The sequence below is a fragment of the Camellia sinensis genome, chromosome 10, assembly GCF_055761805.1.
Source record: "Camellia sinensis isolate YWXY chromosome 10, ASM5576180v1, whole genome shotgun sequence".
Taxonomy (NCBI): Eukaryota; Viridiplantae; Streptophyta; class Magnoliopsida; order Ericales; family Theaceae; genus Camellia; species Camellia sinensis.
This window is the reverse complement of record NC_138970.1, coordinates 150,344,141-150,366,148: the sequence shown is the minus strand read 5'-3', so window position 1 is coordinate 150,366,148 and position 22,008 is coordinate 150,344,141. Positions and strand designations below refer to the sequence as shown.

At 36.6% G+C, this 22,008-nt stretch overlaps 2 long non-coding RNA genes across 4 annotated transcripts; one reads left to right on the top strand and one right to left on the bottom strand.

Moving 5' to 3' along the window:
• The first annotated feature begins 2,837 nt into the window (after positions 1-2,837).
• On the top strand, positions 2,838-8,333 carry LOC114266934 (uncharacterized). 3 transcript variants are annotated; one of them, XR_014342740.1, is made up of 4 exons: positions 4,366-4,560; positions 5,286-5,395; positions 5,991-6,110; positions 8,091-8,333. It is a non-coding gene; the product is annotated as an uncharacterized LOC114266934 (long non-coding RNA). The 3 variants fall into 3 exon arrangements; XR_014342741.1 differs by lacking the exons at positions 4,366-4,560; positions 8,091-8,333 and adding an exon at positions 2,838-2,915 and having other exon boundaries at positions 5,991-6,535; XR_014342739.1 differs by lacking the exon at positions 8,091-8,333 and having other exon boundaries at positions 4,382-4,560; positions 5,273-5,395; positions 5,991-6,447.
• On the bottom strand, positions 5,103-6,090 carry LOC145801368 (uncharacterized). The gene is made up of 2 exons (XR_014342742.1): positions 5,959-6,090; positions 5,103-5,463 (listed from the first exon to the last, which is right to left on the bottom strand). It is a non-coding gene; the product is annotated as an uncharacterized LOC145801368 (long non-coding RNA).
• Positions 8,334-22,008: the final 13,675 nt, after the last annotated feature.

Here is a 22,008-nt window from a genome sequence, read left to right as displayed (position 1 = left end):
CAGTTGGAAGGATGCCAAGGTCACTTTCAGTGCTCCGTCCTCAATGCCGAGCATCTCGAGCGTCTTACTCATTTGCTCTAGCCACTCATCAGCCTTCAGTGGCTCCTTCGGATCCCCGATAAACTCATCCGGATTAGACCGGAAAAACTCCCTCTTCAAGAAAGAAGGCCCTGCCTCAGCTGCCTGATTCCCAGCTCTAAGAATACCCAAAGCTCCTGCTATCTCTCTGGCCAAGGCACCCATGGCCTGCTGACCCACTGGCTCGGCCACATTGGCCTGGCCAACTCCCTCCTGCACTGCCGGAATCTCACCCGGTAACGGTACTTCCTGCCTCGCAGGTCTACCACGCCTAGCACCTCTTCCTCGCCCTGACATCCTAATAAAGGTAACACAGAACATTAGCACATTCATAAATGTGCTGAAACTAAACACTCACGTCCTAATGCATGGACAACTGTAATTCACTCTACGTAAGCACATAAACACATAAGCACTTACGAATTTCATTTCCGGATAATGATAGTCCCGAGGCGTTACTAGAGTTCCGGTTAGAAATAGCATTGATCAAGTGCTTTTCCAACAAGACTCCCAGAAACCCAAGGATCCAATCAACATCCTAGAAACTAAATCCCATACCCAAATAAACACATAAGCATGTTATCAATTTAAACACATAGCATGTGACACTACCTCTAAGTCTCTATCAAGCGAGACAAACCCATTGTGATCCTAATCACTTCCCACGTACCCAAAGTATTCGAACCCGGTACGCTCTGATACCAAGTTGTAACGCCCTCAAAATAACAACATAAACCCATCAATAAAGATATGCATTGACATATGAAATAACCACATTCTTCAATATATCAGAGTTCCATTACAAAAGTATTACATGTTAACAACAAAAGCAAATGCCCTATGGGCTTACAGCTTTCCAAGTTAACACTTGGTTACAACAAAAGAGTAGTAACTCATTACACATTAAGCCCTTGGCTTGAATTTACATGTAATACATCAAAAAGTAAAACGACAAAAAGTATGTCCGCCTCTAGCCTCCCAAGCTATGTCCTTGGAGCTGGCATGCTACCTGCACCTGAAAATGATATTCCCATATAGGGTGAGCCACAGCCCAGTAGAAATACACTAAACCAACCATGAACAATGACTAAAAGATTAGCAATTGATAGATGGCCAACACTAATACATTCACATAAATCACATATTTATGTCATATGACTTATGAGTCCAAGTACCTTTTCATTTTCCCTTTTTCAACAGACAGGCATATAAGCACTACCCACATCCTCAACAGATATGTATAAAAACAATATCCCATATTCACAGATAAGCATATAAGCTATATCCACATTCTCAACAGATATGTATAACAACAATATCCCATATTCACATATAAGCATATAAGCTATATCCATACTTCACAAAGATAAGCATATAAGCTCTATCTTCACTTCTCTAGACAAGCATATGAGCTGTATCTACGGAGCTCATCCCCTATCTTCTCCCAACACTATCCGGTTTAGAGGTACATCCCCCATCTTCTCCTAAACCGCGGAGTACATCCCACATCTCCTCCTCTACACATAACGTATATAAACACATTGGTTCTATATACAATCACTCAATACATATAATTAATATATTCTATCAACCGTCAAATTCCATGACACATTCCATTGATTAGTTTCCGTTTGCCTAATCATCATGCATTGTCTACAACAATCACGACTATCCTCCACCGATAGCCCAAAGCAGTTATTTTTAAACAGAAAATAAATGCACAATGGATATTCAATCAACATTTCATTTCCTCATTTCTCACAATTAATTATCCCAATTAATCAAACAATGTAATTAGGTCATTATCCATAATTACCATTTCAACCCTTTGGTCCCATTTTCATCAATGATTCAACATCTATTCCATTTCTCTATGCCAAACATGCATCTAGGTTCATTATGAATAAAACCCCAACTTTTGTAAAATTACACAAAAGCCCCAAACTTTCACAAAATTACCAAACCAACCCCAACATCTCAAATTACTAAAATTTAAAGACAAAACCCATAGAGAGGAGTAGGATATCCCTACCTCAAATTCGGAGCCCCAAAGGAGAAGATGACAAAACCCAACGTGCTCCAAATCTCGAAATTTTCAGATTAAAAGGTAGCCCTCGACGATCAACAACTTTTTTGTAAAGGCCAAAGGTGAGCAAATCACTCCTACTAGATCAAAACCTAGAGAGAAGGTAGAGTTCTCGAGTGAGAGGCTCAACAATGGTGGTTTTGGAAAAGTAGGAGAGAGAAGAGAAAGTGAAAAAGTGATGTGAAAAGTCAAAACACGGAACTTAAACCCAGTCGACCCGCTCGAGCGTCAAACATCCCGCTTGAGCGTCACTCACAGACTCCCGCTCGAGCGCCAACAATCCCGCTCGAGCGGCGGATACACACTCCCAGAACTTTTACAGAACCAGGCCATCGCTCGAGCTTCCAACTCCCCGCTCGAGCGTCACTCACACAACCCCGCTCGAGCGGCCAACTCCACGCTCGAGCGTCCAACCCTGCACAGAAAATACTGGATGGGTGCAATTCCCGCTCGAGCGCCAAAACCCCCGCTCGAGCGGACAGGTCAAAATCTGGGCAACTAGTTTTAGTTTCCAAACTCAACCAACCTGTGACAAACCTGCCCAACACATCCTATAACGCAATATACAAAGTAAAGAGGATGCAAACTAGATAATAGACAACTACCAACATCCACGGACACATGTCCGGATCACTGTACAACAAGGGTAAACCCGGGATCGCTATAAGTCTATTAACATCGAATTCAGCCGTGAAAAGGTCAGTCGATTCGTGAAGTTGGTGTTGAGGACGAAAGACAATGAGAAATGAAGGTATGCATTTACGTCCTTGTGTAGACATTGAAATGTAATTTGGGTTTGTGCACATTGGTGATGTTTGATGTGTAATGTGTGCTCGTTTTATATGATAGTTTTGTTGGTGTTTGTGGCTAGACTGTGTTTGTGGACTGTTATGTATGTGTTAGTGAGGTGTAAAATGGCCGATATTTGTGGGTCATAAGTTGGAATGTGAATTGGAAGTTTTTTGGTGTATGTTTTTTCAATGTTTAGAAACTGTAATGGTGGATGTTTATGGGCTGACAGTGGTGTAGATTGTGGTTGTGATTGCTATAATGTCATGTTGGGACAACGTTAACATGAAGCTAGGATTTGTTGGTTTCAGTTGTATGTTTTTACAATGCTCTGTGTTTTTTTTTTTTTTTTTAGTAATATGTATGTTAATGGGAATGGCAGATGTGTTTTGGTTGTAATGTTGTTAACATTGGTTGTAATGAACGTTGTTTAAACTTTGTTCCAGGTTACATTAGGCAACAAAATTGATTCTCACGTTACAAAAAAACAACATCAACAAGTGAAACCCATCCCCTATATATCACTTTACAAAAATCAAACACGCACACTACAACAAAATGCACATTCGGTAACCAAAATTGGTGACTAAAAAAAATTTAGTCGCCAAAAGTTGTAGAATTGGCTACCAACTAATTTTTTTAGTCGGCAAAAGTAAAATATTTAGTTACTAATTTTTTTTAGTCAGGGTATATTGATTTTTGACGACTAAAAAAAAATTTAGTCGCTAAAGATGCTAGAATTGGCGATAATTTTTTTTTTTAACTGCCGTATATTGAGTTTTGGCTACTAAAATCATTTTGTCGCCGAATGGAAAATAAAAAAAATTATTTTTTTACCTTTTTGGTCGCCAAAAGTTTATTTTCAGCGACAAAAAAAATTTTTCGTCGCCGTTTATTGAGTTTTGGCTACTAAACCATTTAGTCGCCGAATGAAAAATAAAAAATTATTTTTTTAACTTTGGCGACCAAACCAAAAGTTTATTTTCAACGACAAAAAAGAATTTTAGTCGCCAAAGAACTAAAATTTTTGGAGGGAGACATTTCAAATATTTTGGAGGGATTTATATAATACTTTCAGGTACTACAAATAATTAGTCACTATTACTCAATCTTTAGATGCAAAATATTTAGTTGTTATTTATTGTTATTTGGCGACCAAAAATTTATTTAGTCGCTAAAGGTTGTAGTATTTGTTTTAGAGGGAAACAAATTATTTTTGGCACCGGATATATTTAGGGGTTGTTTGGGATGACTTAAATAAGTGTACTTTTTGTCTTTTTATAAAAAAATGTGTAAAAAAATAAAGAAGTGATGTGATAAAAAAAAATAAAAAGATAAAAAGATGAATTATATTAGAGTTGTCAAACTTAACCTTACACTCTGTTCTGTCTCTCTCTCTATCTCTTCTCACACACACACGCGATATTCACTTCTGTCCCAAACACTACCAAACCTCACCCCCACTCACCACCCCGACTCACCATCTCTGCTAACAGTCACCATCGAACTTCCACCACCGACCATCGCGGCTCTCGCTACCGTCGCTTACCATCGCGGCTCTTGCCACCGTTGCTTACCATCGCGGCCCCCTTCCCAGCCACATTCAAGTTTCTCTCTCTCTCTCTCTCTCTCTCTCTCTCTCTCTCTCTCCCCATTTCACCATCGCGGATCTAGGGTTTTATTTTATTTTTGATGCAATAGGATTTTGATAAAATCATTTTAGGGTTTTACACTTTTTCTACAGTCGCAGCACATGTGAGCTCCAAGTTGTGTTTAATTCCAAACTTTTGTTGCTCTATTTAAGCAATCATGAAGAATTGCTTAAATTGCTTAGTAGAGTTATATGTGTATATATATATATATATAGTATTGTTAAGTAGATAGCAATTGATTTAAGGTACTGAACAATTTAAGAATATTATTAGTAGGTAAGTTAATGAAAAATTTTAGGAGTATATTGATGTAGATTATATATGCTTACACTTCTTCCTCTAAGGAGTATAGATTGATATAGATTATATATGCTCATGCTCTGTTTTTTCCCCTTCTATTGCTTCAGAGTTATACAATTGATGAGAGGAAATTTTAGTTGTTGATGCTCAAGCTCTGTTTTTTTTCCCTTCTTGAATGACACTGGGTAGATATACTAGCATGCCAATAGACAAGCACAACTTTTTCTTTTTTTTAATATGCTTTATTTGTTATGCCATATAATGAACCAAATATGCTCTGAATACCTATAAATCTTTCCTATGTATTTCAACAAAAATCAGCTTAATTAAAATCTTCCAACCATTCATGTTTAATTAAATATATCAGTGGTTCAATCTAGGCAAAGCTCTCCCTTCCCAAGGCTATAACAGGGGCTCATAACAGGCTCATTACATCACCACCTATTGCTATTTTTCCTCACCCCTTTGCAAGTGATCTTAGTTTCTCATGGTTTGTAATGTAGAGGTTCAAAAATGTTTTTACTGGAATATGGGCATTAAATCTCAAATAAAAACTACCTATGAAGCACAGGTACGGGTACGGGTACTGGTACTGGTACGATACGGGTACGTCGATACGGTAAAATTCAAAAAAAATAGGGTACGGGTACGGGTACGGCTTGGTACGTTTGTAAAAAAATATTTATTTTTAATTTAGAGTAATGCAAAAATTAATTAAATTGTTTAATTTGTTAAGGTCCAACCTATAATTAACATTTAATGCCAAAAGAAAAAGTATAAATCAAAATTAAATGTTAATATATTAAACAACTTACAAACCATTGTTTAATTTTAAAATCATGCTAAGCATAAAATAAAAACTGAGGTACGGTACGGCTTGAATATATACTCGGTACGTCTAGGTACGTCAAAAATTAAGAAGAAAAAACTTGGGTACGTGTTTCGTGTACCCGGTACGTATGCAGAAATACCATACGAGGTACGGTACGCCGGTAAGTACCCGGTACGGGTACGGCATGTTTTTCGAAGTACCCATGCTTCATAGAAAACTACTCTATTTCATCTCAACTTTTTTACTTGTGCAGATACTGGAATTACTTGAGGAAGCACACATTTGTTCTGTATGGCTGCCGTTCATGTTGTAGCAGCACTAAGTATTCATTCTAAAGGGCAATCACTTCAGGATACAGCTCTTACTTCTCGTGGTAGGAATATTACTTTTACAAGTAGGTTGTAAGTGTTAAAGATTGATGAGCAGAATCGTGAGTGTCCATGTCCTACTGATTTTAAAATTACAAAGGTATCTAGCAATAGGCGTCTAGAATTTAGTAATAGCCCATTGAAACATAATGTGAGATTAAGGGGATTGCTAGCATAATTCCATCAAATAGGAAAAGTGTGTTGAGCAGTATACTTGCTGGAATGCATCTTATATAGTTTTTAATTAATTAAATCAAAACTGTCTGATTACTAGAAACTCCTTGATGTCTTATGTTTGTAGTGCCATGGCACATTTATTCAAGGCTTCTGTTGTGTGTCTGTTTTACTTGTGATACAATTCCTTGTATGAAAATAGTTTTGTACTTGGAATAAAAAGCTCAAGCTAGAGATTGAAGTGTTGGGATTTCAACTTATTTCTTCCGCGGTGATGATTCTTGTTCTCACTTTTATGAACTATATTCTCTTCAGGGTTGGTACTGTAGGCGGCCTAGGTATATGCACTTTTCTAGAACTTCTCTCTATGAGGAACTTGACAAGAAGAAACCACGATTGTGTCCATTTTTGACAATTCATGTCTCTTTGGTGTTTCTCTCAGTGTAGTTATACTGAATTTGCTGAGTTCATCACTAAAATATTTATGTCCTCTTAACATGCATTGGCTTATTAGAAATATTAATGTAGCAATAAATCTTGATTAGATTTGTTATAAGCTTGGTAAGTTTGTGAAATGAAAAAAATTAGAACAAGTGGTTTGGGACCCTGGGAACCACAACAGTGTTTGCATACGATTTCAATTTTAGCGCTGAGCAGAGATTTGTTGGTCGACCTGTGGAAGATTTTAAACCTCTCAAACCAACTATGCTACCCAACTATAACGAATGAGTTTACTGATTTTGATGAATCAGAATTAGATCCTGACTGTGAGTTGCTTGATTTAGGCAATGGATTTCTTTGCCTAATTATGTTTGTCTGGATTGCACTAAATGAATCATTCTCCCTTTTCAAATTTTATTTAGTGTAATACTTTTGTAACTGCAAGAATTAAATTTGAAAGTTTATGTTGCTCCAGAACTATAACATGCATTCTAAACATGGCCACTGTTTAGATTTATCGTAATTTTGTATAAAAAAAAATTAATTTTGGTTAAAATCATTAGCGACCCATTATCTCTTGGAATCCTGAATATAATGCTTTAATAGGTCACTTATCATTTTCTTTTCGAAGTTCGGTAACTTAAAATATAATGAAGTAGAATGTCCTATTCCTGGCTGTAGTAAGTTGTTCGTTTTGGTACAGTTGATCCGATGCTAGCAGCTAAGACTTTATGTGAACTCCCAAGTTTGAGGTCTTTCTTGCCTTGTCTGTACATTTGATCCAATAGTGCCAAGTTTGGAGGCACTTATTTATAGTCTCCCTTCTAATTTTTTATTGGTTGCTTTCTATTTCTTGCATTGAATTATCACCCCTTAATAGTTTAATGATAAATTGAACTGTTGCATGGTTGCTTAGTAAACTTAGATGAGTTGTTGCTGCTGCTGTTGCTGCTGCTGCTGCTGCAACAGTAGTAATTGCAGCAATTGAAGTTATTTCCAATGATTTGAGGTTGCAACATATAACATGCAATTTTCTTTATCATGTAGCAGTTATTTTAAATTTAATGGTCAATTTGTATGAGTCTTTCAAGTAATTTTCAGTGTATTCAGTATTCTCATATTTTTAACCTTTGTTTTTATTTTGATACATTTTCCCCTCTTTTTCCTTTTTTTTTTTTTAAAATTATTTTCTTTCAAATAATTCTTAATAGATCTTTCTTATATAACTTATTTTTTAGCTAAGGTTTTATGTTTCTTACTATTACATATGTTTAGAGCAGATTACTAAGTTTGGTACATGATGGGTTTTTATAATTGTAAATGCAATGTTATTCAATAAAATATTAATAGATATTATGTTTTTGTTACAGATTGATAATGTTAGAATGGATACAGTGATGTTTTTGGGCCAGATTGATGATGCTTGCATGGGCGCAATTTACATTATATTTTTGTTTATTCTTAACATGTACACATGATATGTTTTGTTATTAAAGTTTTTTTTAATTTGGATTTTAATTATTGGTTTGGATAGTATATTTATTTGTTGGATTATACTATGTTTATGGGTTCTTATATTCTTTTATATGTACGATTAATAGTTAAGTTTTATATATAGTTGAAAATTGAATGCTGCAAGTTGTGGAGAAATAATGTTATTGAATGGTTGAGAATAGAATGAATTGATGAATCATTTTGTATATGCATAGGTCGCAGGTGGCACAAAAAATATTACAGAACAAATTATAAAAATTAAATGAGACCTTTTGGCGACTAAACAAATATCATAGGTTGGCTTTTGGTTACTAAAATTTTAGTCACCAATTATCAAAAAGTGAAACTTTTGACTACTAAACTTTTAGTCGCCAATTGTAAAAAAGAAACTTTTGGCTACTGAACGTTTAGTCACCAATTGTAAAAAACAAACTTTTAGTTACTAAATTTTTAGTCACCAATTCTCAAAAAGTGAAACTTTTGACTGTCAAATAGTTAGTCGTCAAAAATACATGCTCAAATTGACTACTAAATAATTTAGTTACTAAAAGTAAAAAAATATATATATTTAATTATTTTTAAAAAATATATGGTGACTAAAGTTTTAGTCACTAATAGGTCACTTTTGGCTACCAAAAAAATTTTAGTCGCCGATTGTTTTCCTTAATAAACTATTGGTGACTAAACGGGCGACCAAATATATTAGTCGCCAAAAGTAATTGGCAACTAAAAACAAGGCTTTTGGCGACTAAAATTTCAGTCGTCAAAAGTGAAATTTCTTATAGTGACAAAAATGAAAATGTAAAACGTTACCATCTCAATCATTACACACAAATGAGTAAAAAAGAATACACCAAAATCATAACAAAGGTAAATGTGTAAATTCCACTCATGCCAAATCAAAGAAACATATTTCTTACCAATTAAATAGGACCAAATGGCTTATTAAAATTAAAAAAAAAAAATACAAGATTAAATGGATCATCATTTCTTAATTTGAGATTTACCGGTAATTTCTCCATTGAAATATGTATAAGAATTATTATTCATGACTCGCCCTGGAGATAAAAATATTGGTTCTGTCGCTGAGAGTGAACATTATGTAAGCAATTGAATTTAATTATGTGGAAGCAAAATAGCTCTCCTTTTTTTCTTTTTCTTTTTCTTTTTCTTTTTTGTGTGTGTTATATCATGACAATTACAACAAGACATATAATCAACTAAACATTAAAATAACACCTTTTAAATAATAAAAAAAAATAATAATAAAAAACTACACATCCTGAAATGACCTAATTTTATTTTAACTTTAACTTTAAATTGTTAGATCATTACAATAAAATCATTACAAAAAGATTTATTATAGATGATCTTAATCCGCTAACCAGATAAATCATAGCTTATAAATTTTCTTGATAAGATAATACCAATCAAGCAATTTGGTGGTGATTGTATGAGGTTAGAATGACCTAATTAAGAAAGAATTTGGCTTTTCTATGGTGCTTAGTTAGACTGGAGAGGCCCAATTTATTCATGTAAAAAATGAAATTGATCAAATATTGATGATCACATGATCAAACGCTTGTCTAAAAAAATAGATGTTCTATTCTCAAAATTAAAGTTGATATTCATAATTTATAAGATAAATGTGATTCAATCATATAGTTACAAATGTCTAATCAATTTTATTTTTTACATAGATAATATGCGTTAAAAATTTATAAAATGAACAATTTAAATTACTAATATAAACCTCAAATGAGCTCACAGTAGGCCAACTCGACCTCTCCAATCAGATTAAGAATTACAGAGAAACCAAATCCATTAAGACAAAAGACTTGAACATGAAGTATACAGATTTATTTATGCAGTATAGTAACACTATCGGATTAAAATATATTAGTACTTAATTATTGGGTAAATTACAAACACACCCCCTTGAGATTTACTTAATTACGAATTACTCCTATAGTTTCAAAAATTACAATATGCCCTCTAAAGTTTTCAATTTCATAACGAATGGATCCTTTTATTAATAAATTATCAAGTTAATTAACAATTTTTAATGATGTTAAAATTTTATTTCAATTAATAATTCAGATAATTTTATTATTGTATAGGAGAACAGTTATAAATTTTATCTTTTTAGTTAATTCTGTTAAATAAAAAAATTCTGACAAAAGGGGTATTTGTAATTTTCTAAACCATAAAAGACAATTCATATTTTAAGCAAATCTCAGAGAGTGTACTTATAATTGATCCTTAATTATTTGGTAAGCCAAAAAGGTTGGATTTAATGATAGGATATATATATATATATATATATAAAGGTTATTATATTTCAGTGATGTCAGGGAAAAAAAATTATAAATTCAACAAAAGTTTATAAATTTAATTATGAATATTTATTAAAACAATATTGATTTGTAATTATTTTTAACACCCCACTGATATGATATGTTCCGTATGAGAAAGTTAGGAATCATGAAAATTTTGTCATAAAAATAATCATGAAAAATTTATGATTCTTGAATTATTTTGATTAGTGTGTGGTGCTTTATTCTAAATGTAATCCAAAGGTCACGAAACTTTCATGATTATTTTCATGAAAGGTTTTTCATAATACCTAACATTGCTGGTTCCGTATATATAATAACCATTTAGTATTTTCTCTGATTAAATAAAATCATTTTAGGATATTGCATTTATTACATGATTATGACCATACGTTAGAACATACTAAAATCATGAGAGAATACTAAAATCATTTTAACATAGAAAAATGCTAAGGTGCCGAAAACATCATATGAGGATCCTCTCCTTCCAAGTTCCTACTTGCGTCCGTCAGGGCCTTCGGGCCTACTTTTAGGCCTAATTTTGATAATCCGAACCGTTCATATTTTATGATTTATTCAGTATATCATACCTGTAAAAAATAAAGTTGATCGGATATCAAAAAGTATATGTTCGGAAAACTGTTTATTAAATTCTTTAAAAAAATAGTTTTTAGTTCAATTTTTCAAACACATACTTTCTGATATCCGATCAACTTGATTTTTTACAGGTATGATATACTGAATAAATCATAAAATATGAACGGTTGGGATTATCAAAATTGGGCCTAAAAGTAGGCCCAAAGGCCCTGCAAGGACGGGCGCAAGTAGGAGCCCGCAAGGAGAGGCTCTTGACTCGAAAACATCTACTCAGATTTTCGGATAATATATTTAAGTGGTAAAAATTGAATTGATATAGTCTCCGTTTGGGAAGTGAGTTAGCTTTTTGGCTTTTTGACTTTTTTGACTATTTGAGCCTAGGCTCAAAAACTTGGTTTGGGAAGGACTTTTTGGCTTTTTGACTTTTTTGACTTTTTTTGTAAGAGAAGAGTGTAATGATTATGGGTTGGATGTGATGTTTTGTCTGTTATGGCTCAAATAGCTTATTCTGTCTTTTGTGGCTCAAAGAGCCCAAATGAGCCCTTCACAAACGAACTGTGGATACAAGTGTGAAATAAATTTAAATCGTATATTGATATTTCTGAATAAAAATTTCAAGTAGTATTATTATTTAATATAATCACATAAGATTTTGTTTAGTATATACAAAAATTTTAGAATTTCTTGTGTATTGCGTTTATTACATGATTGTAACCGTTTATTAGATTTTACTTCAAAGTTCAATGTTGAGTTTGAACTTTGAAGTAACACTCACTATATTTGTATTTATCTCTTACGGATTGACACAGAAAAATAAATAAATAAAATCTAAATACTTTAGATTTGCTCATTATATATATATACATTTGAGGGAATTTTTTTCTTTTCTTTTGCTGTGTGTCTAATTATTTATTTATATTTTTTTGCCTCTTGAACCATACATGGAGGGGTTAATAATGGTAGGTTGACCCAAATTGTGATGGCCCAATACTTTGGGCGATGTCACATGTGGCCTAATTTATGTTTCATTCTAAGTTCTGACGGACCACTGAACTTTACAAATTTTTGGCTTGGCCCAACGTTTTCCACAACACCGTTTTCTTTTCTTTTGTTTTTTTTCTTGGGATAAATTATGCTGATGATCCTAATAATTGAATCAATTTAATTTACGTTCACACAATTTCAAGGGAACCTTTCAATTTTAAGTGAATTTCAATGTATTTTTTTAGAAATAAGTTTTTCTCCAGTCCATTCTGAACGGGGCATAACAATATTTATCTTTAAAAAAAAAGTATGGTATATTCTCGAAAAATCATACTAACTGTATATTTTATAAGATAAATATAATCTAAATTCAATTTAAATTTTTTGATAAATGATTTACAGAGCAAGATCAACTGAACAATTGGTCTCCATAATTGGCTCAACTGAACAATTCACTAGGGAAGCCTAATCCATGCTTTTATCAAAAAAATTACAAAGTTGAGACAAATGTCATGTAAGTTAACAACAAAGTAATTTTTTTTATTCAAAAATGTTATGAATAATGAAAATTTATTACAAATTTTATCTTTAAAATAATTGTGTGATGCGAATTTAAAATTACTGAATTGCAAGTCACGCTCACAATTGATGTAAACTATTAATTTCCTTTTCTAAATAAATTTCAGAATTTCTAGCATTACTATTTTTCATTAGTTCACATGCTTGGAATGCAGACATAGCAAATCCTATTAAATTGATAAGCAGATTCCAAAACAACAAACCTCCTTCTTTTTTTCTTTTTCTTTTGGGAAAATTATCAATATGTTTTATTTTACTCTTAAGATTACTATTGAGTTTGATCAAATTTTAATATGGATTAAGTCCTATTCGTCATAAAATGTTCCCAAATGTTCATTCCTTCATAATGATGTACATTAAAATATTAACAAAAAATTTCACAAATAATTTATTTTATTCAAAACTTTATATTAAAAATATTTTTAATTATTGAAATTAAATGAATTTTTATAAACACAAGCATAAGTATAAGATTCATCAACTATTTCATGCATCGAGAAATATATATATATTTGTCATAGTATAATTTTTCATAACTCTTTAGAATTTTGATAAAATTTAGCCCTTTTAGATTGTTTACACTAAAAAAATAAAAATTTATAATATAATTTATTCATGATTTATTTATAATTTTTTCAATATAATATTAATAATTTTTAAAATTAAAAAATTTAAATTTAATTAAGTTAAAATTGTTTATAAAAATTATTGTTCATATTAAATTCTGAGTAAAATTGAGATAAAACACACCATTATGAAATAATAAACCTTCTAAGAATATTTTATAATAAATAGGACCTAGTTATTATAGTAATCTTGAGAGCAAAATATGACTCATTAGTAATTATTCTTTTTCTTCTTTACCTACCTACCTTCCTTCCTTGTGAATTTGGATTTCTCTTTTCTCTTAAAAAATGCTACTAATGTAGGAATAATTCATGTAATACACTAACACTCATAGATTTGATAATTGTCTGATGTATGCAAAACGAAAATTATATGCATTTGGGGTTCAATTTGGGCGAAATCCAAACACCCTCATGATCTAGTGGTTACCTAGCCAACACAGTTGCACCACCCCAATGTCATGCAATGGCGCCTTAATGGCGCCTCACACCGATGCATTCATGCTAAGTACTAGTGTGTGCAGTCAATCATCATCCTTAGGTGCTTACGCACTTCTCTAAAATTTACTTATTCAAGAAAATATTCTATGTGAAACTTTATTAAGTGTTCTATGCTCTCCCAAGTTTTTAATGAGGGCAAAGCCTTAGAAATCCTTTAAAAGGGTTTCTTATGAAATAGGAAGGTGTAGACGCGCCCGCGTGAGGCTTTCGTGTTACAGTTCGGACTCAATTTGTGTCACGGTTCTTAACCTGAACCAAAGAGTCCAAATCTGGCAAATCGATTTGAGAAAATAGATTTTTAGAAAAGAAGTGCCAAACATGGACTGCTTTGCCAGATACAGAGTCGCCACCTAAATATTTTTTAAGGGAGAATTTAGGAAACCCTGACCCGGTGCCAAAGGCCACGTGTCCGTCATTACCAAAGTTGCCTCGGCTCAGGAGCTAGGGTACGATTGGGGAAGGTCAGCTATGAGCACCCCCTTTCGCCCGATCCGAAGATCGGCCTCTACTAACCGTGATATCCGTTTTTGAAAACGTTATGTGTTCTTATTCCAGTTATTAGCCTAGAATTACTATGTTATGCGCGCAGCAAACAAGTATAGACTAGATCATCTAATTTGGAACAAAGTATTGCATATCCGTTTGTTTCGAAAAACGTTTTCATGTTTGCTACTCGCAAGTAGGCTAAAATACGAATTTCGACGAGTTGTTCCAAGTCAAACAATCCAACCTTCACCCACAGGCATTCAGGCAGTTTATAACACATAAGCATCTAGCCACATGATAATCATGCTATTATGGCAACACTCACACGCATGCGGTATGCTAAAGCATGAATGCTTACCGAGTACTCCGAGCCAAAACAAAAACTAGCTAGTAATCATATGCATGATCCTAGTTCATGTTAAGATGGCTAATGCGACTAAGATAGGCTCGGCTAATCTATGTGAAATGCTACAACTAATCACGTATTCAATTTGGAATTGAAATACAAATGCAGTTAGAATGATACGCCGAGCCCGGTGCATGCAAGACAAATGTATGAATCCACGCATGCATAGCATAAGGAATGCTAATTTAAATATGCCCTAGTCTACCATCATAAGCGGGTAAATAAAAGGGAAGAAAGACGTGGAGTTGGAAAACATACACACACTCACGCACACTTATTACACAATTGCCCTCGCTCGGAGGGTCCGAATAAATAATACAGATTTAACTAATTAACTAGCCGACTAACTAATTAATCAATTACAAAACTTCTAATTAATCAACAAATTAATTACAGAAACAGTCTAAATATGAAACTAAAGAGACCGCCACAGCTCTGCCTCGGAATGCGTGGATGATGCATGCTTGACTCGCCTTGCTCGGAAACCCGTGCCATGCCACTGTTGCCTCTGTTTACACTGCTCTACTCCTCTGAAAATTGTGCAACTCCCAAGGTGCACTCTCGGGACACTAGGGAGCATCATCGACCAAGTGGGATCACCACCGGCCATGTCCGGATGGTTATCGGCCATTTGTAAATCCATCGGCCAACAATGAATGGCCGATCGGCAATATAGGTCGCCGGCCAGCCGAAGCTTCCTGCAGAACCTGTTTTTTGACAGCAGCAGAGGGCTGACAGTGCATGGCAAGGAAATTCAAAGCAGTGTATGCATGGCCACTCTCCTTATCATGCAATGGACTCAATGGAGCATGACCCTCGACCCTCGGGCCATCAATTCTGCACTTTTGATGCATGATGGCCTAAGAGGCCAAGTTAGCAACTTTGATGTAAATGCATGCAACAGACAAATGAGTGCCAATACCCTATCATATTGAGATCAAGGACATCGGCGACCGAGGATTGAGACGTGTTACGTCACCTTGAGTACGAACACTCCTCAATCTTCGTGCTTGGTTTGACACCCCAAACCAAGCAATGTAATGCATGTATACAAACATGGCTCAAGTGTACAAAAGACTAAGTTACAAAACATGCCAAATGCAATGTAAGCTACTATGCAAGTGTGAAATATGCCAAAGCATGCAATGCTACAATACAACCTAGTTAGGCAACTAGGCAAAGTGGTAAACATGCAACAATGCATTGACTACAAGGATGCAACAAACATGCAATGTAATGAGTATACTACAAGATACAAATGCACGGACTTACACTAGGATGGAGGAACCTCAGCCACCTCCCCAAAACAGTGGCCAAAGTGCACTAAAATGATGATGCCAATCATGCAAAAGAAGCATGCAAAGTAATGAGCCTAAGACTAAGGCGTGAAAGGCAGCTTTCAAGGGCACTCACAAGATGACAAACATGGATGCTAGGCTAACATATTAAAGCTCTGAAAATGTATAGAGGAAGATGCCAAATCAACCATGTCGTGCAAGAAAGGCATGCAACAATGATCATTTTCCAAGGCACAAAAGAACAACCTTTCAAGGCAAGAAAGTGATGGTGAATGTGGGCATACAAGCATGGATTAGGGACTGAAATGGCATATGAAATGACTCCAAATCATTGAAACAACCCGACTAAAGCATGCAAGTGACTCACACACCCAAGGCTCACAAGCCAAAATACAAAGAGGCTATACCAAACATGGCAAATACGACCAAACCAGCTCCCAACAGACCTTAATCATGATAAATCATAACCAAAAGCTTCACAAAGCTAGGCAAGAACATGCAAGCACGATGGTCTAATGGCTAGATGCATTTCTAGGCAAAATGGGGGAGTACAAAGCAAGTGTATTAAGCATGTAAGGGACCACAAATCCGACCAAAAATAGAGGTAAGATATACCCAAATAACACCCAAAAACCTCTGAAATAGGGCCAAATACAACCAAGAATACATGCTACCCTTATAAGCCAAAACATGAGCAAAATGAGAGACCAAGGGAGAGGGGTGTCCCTCCCCTTTACAAGACCTCAAAACCCCTTCTTCACCACTGAAAATCCATTGGATTTCAGTGGTGAGAAGGCCAAGACTCAAGAGTAACCAAAGCTTAAGAAAGAAAGCACCAAAAGGGCCAAACAAGGCCTAAGAGGGGGAGGTCGACCCCAAAACACAAACGGACCTTAATGAAAGATCTCAAGCATGCAAATACAAGAATTTTTCATGTTATACACAAAGCTCAAATCAGCATGCAAGGCAGGTCAAAAACTAATGCAAGATTGGGGAAAATAAAGCAAAAGTCTTACCCTTGAAGAACACTTCAAGAATAGCTGGTCCAGCCACTCTCTCCTGACCAAAATCAGTCCAAAACTTCAAAAACAAACCCTCAAAGCCCTTCAAGGTCGAAGCAAGGTGTAATGGTGTGTGTCTTAGTGCAAAACTAAGGTCAAAACACACCTTCTAGGCCTCCAAACACACACTAAGGATGAGAGAGAGGGAAATATATAGAGAGAGAGTATATGACAGATGTATATATGTATAATCTCTAGTTTTTTGTTCAAAATCTCTAACCCTCTACAATGGAAGAAGAGAGGTGCTTATATAGGCAAAAGAAAAGGTTCTAAGCTTCTCAAAGAAGCTAAGTAAAATGGGGCAAAGGGGGCAAGGAGGTCAAGGCTTCTTGAGGAAGCTAAGACAGCTGGCCAAGCTTCTTGAGGAAGCTTTGACAAAGGGTCAAGCTTCCTCAAGAAGCTTTGACCAAAAGGGGGCAAAAGGGGCAAAACAGCCACATGTTAGCCCCGGGGTAGGTTTGGTGTATTCCAGCTGGCACAGCTAGCATGCACTATGCCTGAAGAAGGCAAAAAGGTGTTACCGGCCAAAAAAGGAGGTCGCCGACCAAACAGATAGCCGGCCGGCCATATGGAGTGCCGACCGGCCATTGGTATTAAGAAACCATGGCTGGTGTCAGAAATAAATGGCCGGTGATGCAAAGGGAAGGCCGATAGGGTGTGGGGATGGTCAACAAGCCATTCCCTACCCCCTCAAAGCAAAAACACAAGTATTTGGTGCCAAAACAAACGCAAGACGAACAAGTTGAGAGATCTTGAGGCAAGGCGCGCAACCAAGGCCTCCAGGAACTCAAAACGAACACGAACATGGATGATCACCGAGTGTCCCCACCGCTGACGTCCAAGTCTTGAGGACGGTCAAAAATTGGGTGTCTACAGTTGTCCCTCTTTGATAGAACTCAAAAGTCATAACAATGACGGGAGTGATTGTCAAAGCCCAGAGACGACCCATTTTTGACCAGGCCGAAGACTTAGACAAACATGCAAGGCAAACAAGATATGTGCCCGAAGGCAGGGGCAAAATGTAAGACAAATGCACGAAGCTGAACATAACTTATGATTATGCAAAGAAAGCTGTAACGAAGCATAACATGCGACAGTTTTAAGCTAGCATACACCAAACTACACTACAATGTAGAAAGGATTTAAGAGAATTATGCAATTCTCAATACATCTCACGCAGAGGATACAATACCTGTCCGGTTCGTCTGGTTGCACCAGCCTCAAATGAACCGTACATACAATATCGTGCCTGGAAGGAAAGCAAACTTAACGGGTACAGATATTGTTAGCAATATGCATAACATGCAATCGAAAGTGCGTGACAACGCAAGTTGAGTGGGACGCATAACAATGCCGTGAAGGCACAAACACATGTAAGTAAAGAACACGTGACAACGTGCACAATGTGTATGAAGAAACTTGAACACATGTAAGTAAAGCATGCGGTCTACGCAAGCAATGTGTATAGAAACTTGAAATTGAACACATGTAAGTAAAGCATGCGGTCTACGCAAGCAATGTGTATAAAAGGAACTTGAACACATGTAAGTAAAGCATGCGGTCTACGCAAGCAATGTGTATTGAAACTTGAAATTGAACACATGTAAGTAAAGCATGAGGTCTACGCAAGCAATGTGTATAGAAACTTGAAATTGAACACATGTAAGTAAAGCATGCGGTCTACGCAAGCAATGTGTATAGAAACTTGAAATTGAACACATGTAAGTAAAGCATGCGGTCTACGCAAGCAATGTGTATAAAAAGGAACTTGAAATTGAACACATGTAAGTAAAGCATGCGGTCTACGCAAGCAATGTGTATTGAAACTTGAAATTGAACACATGTAAGTAAAGCATGAGGTCTATGCAAGCAATGTGTATAGAAACTTGAAATTGAACACATATAAGTAAAGCATGAGGTCTACGCAAGCAATGTGTATAGAAACTTGAAATATGGTAAGGACCAGTTATTCATGATGTTGAAATGCCAAGCACTGTAACATGGTATAATTGAAGTGATTTGTGGAATTCACAAGATACGAAAAGGATACGGGAAGGGACATTCCTTGCGCGTACCGAGCATCGCTCATAGAAGACACGGTTTAAGGTCAACTCGAAGGCCTACTAATGTTCCGAAAGTGTACTTTCTTGCACTGTCTCGAGTAATGAAGGCGCCAAACCACATATCTGACCCGAACAAAGGCGCGGGAGGTGCATTGACCACAAGGGGAGGTTACTAGTATCCATTCCGATACTTTGCTGCCCTGCTCTTCTTTTGCTTTACTTTCCTTTTACTCGTAGTTTGAACACATTGCACTGCCTTAAGCAGGTTTTACCTTTTCAAAAAAGTGTATTTTGCAAAACACATAAGGGAAATAAACAACCATTTTAATCAAAATGATGTTACATTTGTGCTTCTTATGCATCGTATCGCATGGTATCACATAACAATGTGAATGAAATTGAACTCGATTTGAAAATTGAGCATTCCCATCGTAATAATCAGGTAGTGAGCTGGCTTACAACTCGATAAGCAAAAAAAGACTTGAAAAGAGTGAAATACAACTCGATAAGCAAATTTATAACAACTCGATAAGCAAATGGGCGTGACGTCGCAAAATCCATCATCGGAGGGCCTTGGAAGTGGTGGCATTCTCGAAATTCTCAGCATGTTTCAACATACAAACAGCTTAGGGAGCAAAGAGGAAGACCACCGGCCGCGGGAGAAAGCCACCGACCTCAAGAAACGGCCATCGGCCAGAATCTTTGATCGATCGGCCAAAAGTGGTGGTCGGTCGGTACTATATTTGGTCGGCCGGCCATGAATGAAAGAATCACCAGAATGTTGACACCTGTCCTCCACTCAATCTTATCCCCTACAAAAGGCCTCAGCTTTGTAGTTCTACTCAATTCAACACTGATTTGCTCGAAATGGAGGGGTTTCTTGCTCAGAATCTCTCGTCCTGGATTAACAACTTAGATGGCTCGGAAAAGCTGAATTTTCGGGATTTTGGCATAAATGCACTATTCACTCTGAGTCGCACCCCGCTGCACTTTCCGTTTCTTCATGCCGCATCGAGGTTTTGGAATCCGATGACTTACGTGTTTAGCTTTAGCGGGTAAGAGGTATGCCCTACCTTCGAAGATTTTCAAGTTTTAATGGAATCCGAGCGTGACGAGGAGATCTTACCCCAGCTTAACTTTGGTCATGTTCAGACCTTAGGGTGAATGTGTGGACTCACTATGTATGACGCTCGATCTCTAATTTGTGACGAAATGCTAGATATTTCGAGTTTGATTCATCGATTTTCGGATACCGGTGACCGCGGCGACCATCATTGGCAAGGCTTTCAGTGACATGCCCTCTGTTTGTGCATGCTATCTCATTTTCTGTTTTCCTCAGGCTCCGGGGGATCTAGCGTCCGGTTGATTGAAGTCACCCAAGGCTTGAAGGAGGGCAAGGGCTGCATTGCCATGACTCTGGTCGAGACGTTAATGGGCTTGGATGCCTTTTATCGCCGAGAGACGACCAGATTTGCGGGGAGTCCACTACTGCTGCAGGTAATGTTTCCCACCCAATCTCACATATGTATTGCTCACATCACTCGACCCTCAAGCTCGATTTTTCTCACAAAATCCCTTTTCTCACTTTTCTCTCATCGTACTTCTCTCTATTCTTCATTCTCTCATTTTTCATCCCTTCCCAGGTGTGGTTGATGGACAAGTTGCAGGATGTGGACTCTTGCCTAGCATACTCAGCTCGCGGCTACTTCTTCAGGCAACATCTAGTCAACACCCTTGAAGAGGGATGGTGGTTTGATTGGATGTACAGCCTGTCCGCAAACCGCATTGCTTGGCGGTGCCCTTGGCTCAATCTACCAGCAATGGCTACAACATGCCCCGACAGATCGGGATTCAGTTGATTGGCTTGACCCACTGCGTATTCTATTTCCCGTTCCGGTTCCAGCGTCAGTTTGGCCACGATCAGACCTGTCCGGCAGAGGGGATAGAGTATCCAGCTGCATTCCCAGCCCGAGGTGCGCAGCTCGCTCGGCAGGCCACAGCGTGGAAGACAAGAGAACTCCTGGCCCCCGCTCCTACTTTCAGTTGCACTTTGTCTAATGAGTGCTTAGATTGGCTCAATGAAGAGGCACAGGAAGGGCCCAGCTTGGCATCAGAGGTTCGACCAGCTCTAGGAGGGGGCCCAGGAACACCTGACTTATCTGTGCCCCGGATTTATTACTTTATTAGTACTTTCAAGTTTTCTTAATGAATGTAATAAAAAGCAACTTCAATTTGTATGCAAGAGCGGGAGGACTCTGTACTGAAATCAATGAACTTTGAAGGTTATGGTACTGAAAATTTCCCGTTTTGGTCTAGAGATGGTCTTAGTTGTAAAAAGATTAATTTGAACAAAGTCAACTCTTATCAAAACTTTTCAAAACTATTTTCGATATGGATCAGAACTGGACACGCCTGAGATCTGTCACTGAGATGCACAAACCCCGGATCCCAGCAACTGGAAAGTTGCCCCTAGTCTGAATAGTACCGCAGCACTGCTTGGCAACGGAAAGTTGCCCCTAGTCTGAATAACACTGTACCGGAGATCATAACCAGACTCTTGAATGTTGAATAGACAAAGATGACCGAGATGATCAAATGGACAAAGCTGATCGGGAAAAAGTTTATGGCTGAACTTCAGGATGAAGCTGCCTACGTATCCCAAAGATGGGAATCAAGCCTTACGTAGTTCAGGCTTAGGTTCACTCGAGTATTTTCACTCTCCTTTTACGCTCTAATTTTTGCCAAGGCCGCCCTTTGCGGGTTTTCAACCTTGCGAGCTCAGTTCAGTTTTTTTTTTTTTTTTTTTTATATTTTCCAATTTTTCAATGCTCTAACTTTTGCCTAGGTCGCCCTTTCG